General features: G+C 40.8%; 1 pseudogene; it reads left to right on the top strand.

The window, feature by feature from the left end:
• Positions 1 to 876: 876 nt before the first annotated feature.
• LOC150046031 (renin receptor pseudogene) lies at positions 877 to 2,319 on the top strand (annotated as a pseudogene).
• The last annotated feature ends 4,137 nt before the right edge of the window (positions 2,320 to 6,456 follow it).

Below are 6,456 nucleotides of genomic sequence, written 5' to 3'. Positions count from 1 at the left end.
CATAACTTTCAGTGGTCTGTGTACAAGGGTACTGACTTCTGCTTGATTCATTCTGTTCATGCACCTCTTTAAGCCATTGTGTTCAGCAGCTTCAGAATGTGTTTAATTGTTTTGTGATTTCTTTGTTCACATGTTGTTTCCCTAATTGAGATATTTATCTGTCCTCTGTTGCAGATTTTTTAAAATTCTGTGAAACAATTCTTTTGAAATCTTTCTCTAGCAGTTATTTCATAAATATCTATTTCACTTTGTGTGAATACTGAGTTACTGTGTGTGTGTGTGTGTGTGTGTGTGTGTGTGTGTGTGTGTGATATTTCAGAGTTTTCCCATGTTCCTTATATCCTTGAAGTATTTGTGCTTTTCAGAAAGCAATCTCCCTATTTCCAAGACTCTCCTATGTAAGGAAATATTTTCTTCATAGGGTAGACACAAGCACACTGACGACAAGAGATGGACACTCTCTCCACATCTGGGCCTACAGTTGAACCACTCATTACAGGATAACACTCGGCAATCAGTTCTTCTGGACATGGGAGCTAACATGGGTTTGAAGGTATGTGCAAACCCAAACATGAGTGTGCAAGTGTGTGACCTACAGAAGTGGAGAGCACACAGGAGCCAGAGCAAGCAGCCACGGCCAGTGTTAGCTGTCACCCGATACCATGGTGGTAGATGTGTGGCCACAGTGGGCACCTAATACCGTGCATGTGCAATAGCACAGGCAGAGACTAGGACTGGGTAAACAATGGATGATGTGGTGGGCACAGGTTCTCAGGCTTGGGCCCATTTCATGTCACCTGGGATGGGGTTGACAGTGTATGGAAGCTCTGATACCACATGAAAAAGGACTAGTTCTTGGTGGTCTTGCTCTGAGAGATGGTGGCAGTGGTGGTTCTGAGAAACCCTGGCAGCTGGTGGCTGCAGCAACAACATCTGCAGAAGGCCTCTGCAGTAGTTTCTTGGACTGCTGGCATGCTCAGTAGCAAAGCTGGTGAGGCCTCTCTCTCTCTCTCTCTCCCCACCCTGGAGGATTCCATGGCCAACAGTATTCCTTGTGGCAATGCCAGTCCAGAGCAGATGGAAAGTGACGCTCGAAGAGAAGCTAGCAAGGTTGAGACCCTGAGTCCAAACCTCAGCAGTGCATTAGATGGGGGGGGGGGAGAGAACAACTGTGTAAAATATGTAGCAAAAAGTTTTCCTTTCGTAAACATTATTTTTGTTATTCTAAAGGTTATGTACAACATAGAAAGAGCAGAAAGTTCCACAGTGCCTCCAGTGGTAGAGCACTAGCCTTGAGGAAAGCCCAAGGACAGTGCTCAGGTCCCAAGTTCAGTCCCCAGGACTGGCAAAAAACAAAAATCAAAAAAGGTGATGTGGTAGACGAACTCTGGGAATAGAAACCAGCTGGGGCGCGTCACCTCCTCCCACTGCAGTGCTCGCTGGTGTCCTGCCGGCTGTGTGTGTCACTTTGCAACTACTTGCAAGCGGCCTGGGCACTATGATGGCTGTGCTCCGCCTGCTCCTGACCCTGTGGGTGGCAGGTGCTGTAGGTGCTGTAGTCTTGCAGTTGGCTCCCAGTGAGGAAAGAGTGTATATGGTGGGGAAGGCTAACTCCGTTTTTGAAGATCTTTCAGTCACTTTACGACAACTCCGGAATCAGCTGTTTCAAGAAAACTCGATTCTCAATTCGCTTCCTCTCAATTCTCTGAGTAGGAACATTGAAGTTGACTTGCTCTCTCTTTCTGAACTTCAAGTTTGTTATCTCGTCACAAGCACCTAGCCAAAGATCATTCTTCTGACTTGTATTCACTGGAGCTAGCAGGTCTGGATGAGATTGGGAAACATTATGGAGAAGACTCAGAACAATTCAGAGAAGCTTCCAAGATCCTTGTGGATGCTCTACAAAAGTTTGCAGATGACATGTACAGTCTTTATGGAGGGAACGCAGTGGTAGAGTTAGTGACAGTCAAGTCGTTTGACACGTCCCTGGTAAGGAAGACGAGGGCTATCCTTGAGGCAAAAGCAGAGAAGCAAGGTGTTCCCTGTAACCTGGCATATAAATATAATTCTGAGTATTCGGTGATTTTCAACCTGGTGCTTTGGTTGGTGATTATCTTGGCTCTGGCGGTCCTTATAAATTTCTACAGTATTTGGAACCATGGGCCTCGGATACGACAGCATCATATATCAGATGACAAACCAGAAAATTCGAATGGACTGATCTTTCCATGTGTCATACATATACAAGGAGTTTGGAAATGGGTCATTTTCTTCAAGTACATCTTGTAGTGTCGTTTATAGTATAGATAATGTATCTTAAATCTCAAAATGAAAAAAACACCAAATTTTTGTTCTCTATTTGTGTGTGCCTGTGGGGGCTGTTTTCTTTTAGAATGAATTATGGTATTGCTGTGAGCTGAATTCTGCAATATAGATTCTATATTATGCTCGAATTTTATGATATAGCCATATACTAATGTAATGTCATTCCATTTCATAACTGTGGAAAATGCACTGAAAGAATAGCTTGTGTTATTTATGTTGGGAAATGCACTGAGTTTATTAGAGACCTTAGGAATGCTTAATTTTCTTACTTAGGCTAGATGAAAATTATATTTCACTGTCATATGAACTATTTGTAAATGTCTTAATTTGATGTAAATATCTGTGAGACAAGAGAAAAGCTTTTAAATTTAGAGCAGGGCTAAAATACTGGACGTGTTCCTACAATCATTGGATTTTAGAACTGACTGAGAGAATGGTTTTATCAAAGCCATTTCTGCAAGTTTCGTGAATTGTATAGTCCAATAAAGGTATTAAAAGTACTATGCTGAGCCATGTTAGACTTTAATCTCTAATGAGCCAGCAAAAATGTGAAAAGTGGAGCTCTGGCTCAAGTGGTAGAGCACTAGTTTTGAGCTAAAAAGCTAAGTACGATTGCAAGACCCTGAATCAAGCCCCAGTCTGTCACAAAAAGAAAAGTAAAAGTATGTACTATGATGATTGAGGAGACCAGCTTTATGGAGGATGGATGTTTTCTTTCTTTCTTTCTTTCTTTCTTTCTTTCTTTCTTTCTTTCTTTATTTATTTTTTTATTGTAATTAGTAAAAGGGTTACATGATATTTGCCAGATAGAAGGTGCATTAATTCACATACATTGATACCCTTTCACATGTCTTGGTACCCGTTTCCCTCCCCCCCCAAACCCCCCACCCATCTTGGTTTTCCCCCCTTCCCTATCAAATTTCAAATAGAGGATGGATGTTTTTAATGAGACTATATTAAACCAGATTTTTAAGGAATATCTTGAAGCATGAATACAAAATATTATGATTTCAGTCACTTTCCCTGTGTGAAGTTTCTGTGGTTTGTGGTACAACTGCATTCTATGAAATATTAAGTGAAAATGAATGATTTGTACTTTTTATGTGTAAATGGACCTACATGTATGAAGAGTGACAAATAAAGCTAATGATTCCAAAAAAAAGGTGATATATAGAAGGATTACAGTTACATAAATCAAGTAATGAGAACATTTGATTTTGGATAGTGTTACCCCTTCTTTTGCTTTCTCCAAATTTCTCCCTGACACACACACTAGCCCACCTGGACAGAAATTTTTAGATGAAAATATTCATCTAAAAATGATCATAATCTCCACAAGAATTCTGTGAACTATATGCCACACTAAACATGTTTTTTTTAAATCTCTCAGGTCAATTCCTCAGCCAATAGAAACTATTATTAATGTGGTATCCATCCTTCAGTCCTTTCTACACCTGTCAATAACCATCTAGGTATGAATTAAGCACCAGTGAATATCTCATTAGGAGAGGTTGAATCAGTTTTATTTATTGTGTTGTCTTTTTCTAAACAAGAATGACCAACTTGGTGGTGATTCATCTGGACTCATTTCTTATAGACAACAAGATCCCCAAATCCTGTTTGATATGCCATTATTCTGTCTCACACTGTCATCAGCTGGAGGGGTGCAGAAATCCACCCAACTTCTCACATCAAGACTCAGAGGTTTCATCCCAAACATACAAACCTTGATGAAGGGGGAGGCCAGCAAATGAATACGCTACCTGCATATTTGAGCCACCCTTCTAAATAGATTTGCCATTACTGAATCCCTTTCCTTTACCCTCCCCAGCTCCAGTTATTTTCTCAATTATTTTATCTACAGTCCATCCATATCCTAAATTGGGTAGGGGAAAGTAATGTTTGTTACAGAAATAGACTGCAGAGTAGGTTAGTACAGTAACATCTTCATCTTATATAAATGACAAATCCAACATGGTAATTTCTACTAGCAAGTGGCTTCTGTATAGTCACTCAGAAGTCTGAATATCTGCCATCTTGTGGTTCAGCCTTTAACGATGGCCTTGAAAGTTCATGCTAGATACTATGTATAAGACCAACAGACAGGGGAGAGGGATTGTACTAAGGGATGACTTCACTTCTAGGAAGTAAATGATGCATCATTCATGTCTGCATCCCACTGGACAGAGCACAGTCATATGATCCAAACTAGCTGCTAAGGATTCTGGAAAATAGGATTCATTCATATATAAAGTATCTCTGGCACAGAGACATTAAAAGTCCCATGATCCATTGCCTTTCCCTGTTCCTCCTTCCTATGTTGTTTTATCCTTACTCTGTCATCGTAAGGCAGGAACCAGTCTCACTTTCCAAGGGGAGGAAATATAATGACAGAAAACTTGAGTGCACAAGCCTAGATAGAGAAACCTGGCCTCTTGCCTCTGCCTAGCAAAAGCATCTCCAACCTGCTGGCTGGTTTCACTGAGGGGCTCCTCTTGTGACCTGCTCTGAGCTCTAGGGCAGAGCAGGACAGCCTCTTCCCAGAGGGTGATCCACTGAGAGCATCTGGGATCCATATGCTTCCAGCTTCTGTGAGGGCAGTGAGATCAATGGAAGGTATTGGTTTTAATCCCCAGAATCCTGCAAGCTCTGCTTTTTGTCTGTAAGAGATCTTCTCTCCCCTTGTGCACTCTTTGAGAGCTGGATTCAATGGACGCCGTCTTTTTTGACAGTTGATGAGGACTCCTTAGCGGAGGACAGTTGATTTTGGAACACCTTCTGCTGTCACTCCTGCAAAGCCTACATTTCCTGACCCCCGGGATGGAAAGACAGACCCATCTGCTTTTAGCAGTTACTCATTTGAGGGGCTTCATTATACAATGTCTGTCTGAAGTTGTTGAGACAGTGCATAGAAAAAAAAGAAATTTATTTGGCCCATCATTCTACTTCCTGCCCTCTTTCTTGACCAACCAATGCAGGTGGCATTTTATCCAAACAGGGCATGCCTCTTCCCTTCTTCTCTGAAGTAATCTGTCCATTCTACTGAATTGGCATTCTATTTTTTTTGTGGAAATGACTCAGGACATGACATTGTACTCTACCTATGGTTGCTTCATTCATAATAAGAAATGCAAATGAGCTGATGTATCAATGGTAGTCACCATTGAGCTTTGTTTCTGAAGGGCTCCGAGTCCTGACTCGGATTATGTGTTGACCCTAAGAAATGTTCTTTGTATTCGTACATATCCCAGTATTAAATATGACTCACAAATAACTGCAAGAAAAGGAGACATGTATTATATTAATGTAACATAAAGGCAATGAAGCGCTGGAATATGGTTGCATTAATATTAGGGACTATAGCTCTTGTGCCTGCCTCTAGTACAGTATATCTGAAAATTCATCCATTCACATTTCAACCACATCATAGGGGAAAAGGAAGGGAGTTGCACTGAGGATATGCTTTTAGCGATAACCAACAGTACATCTCACCTGAAATGGATTTACCTCCTCCCATAGTTGGATTCCTACATGTACGGTGGGGGGTTGATTAATTTTGTGGTGCCAAAAATATAATCTTTTTACTCTCTGGTCATAAGTTATGCTTCCCTCATTGTTGAATGGATCTTGAGTCAGTTTCTGATGCTGGAAAATCGGTTGCCTTCCCAAAATGCAGACTCAAGATTAAGACAACTGGAGAAAACATTAAAATAAAGCCAGTGGAAGAGAGACAGTTGGGTAAACATCCAACCCCATCCTCAATATGTTTTTCTGTAGTTTTCCTTCTACTTTCTGAGTACATAGCCAGACTCCTGGCTTTCTTTTGGGGATCACTGCTGATTAGATGGTTTTGTTAAATGATTTTTATTCATTTAATTCCTATGGTAAGGCTTTTTTTCTCCTGTGAGCCTAACATAAATCCAAAATCCATCAGTATGTCCTCCTTAAATTATATAGAGTCTAAATGATTCCTCTTCGTGTCTATTACCTTTTGCCCTTCTCTATAAAATGTGAACACTCTTCTTGTTTGTTCAGTGAGCTAGTTTTATTAAATCCATCTCAAATTCCTCATAGTCCCCCTTAACTCTAACCAATCTCAACACTTTCTGTGTCATCAGCGAATTTTTCTGC

This window comes from Megascapheus bottae, chromosome 26 (assembly GCF_031878675.1).
Source record: "Megascapheus bottae isolate mThoBot1 chromosome 26, mThoBot2.hap1, whole genome shotgun sequence".
NCBI classification, from domain to species: Eukaryota; Metazoa; Chordata; class Mammalia; order Rodentia; family Geomyidae; genus Megascapheus; species Megascapheus bottae.
The sequence above is the reverse complement of the archived record's forward strand: the minus strand, read 5'-3'. Positions and strand labels throughout refer to the sequence as shown.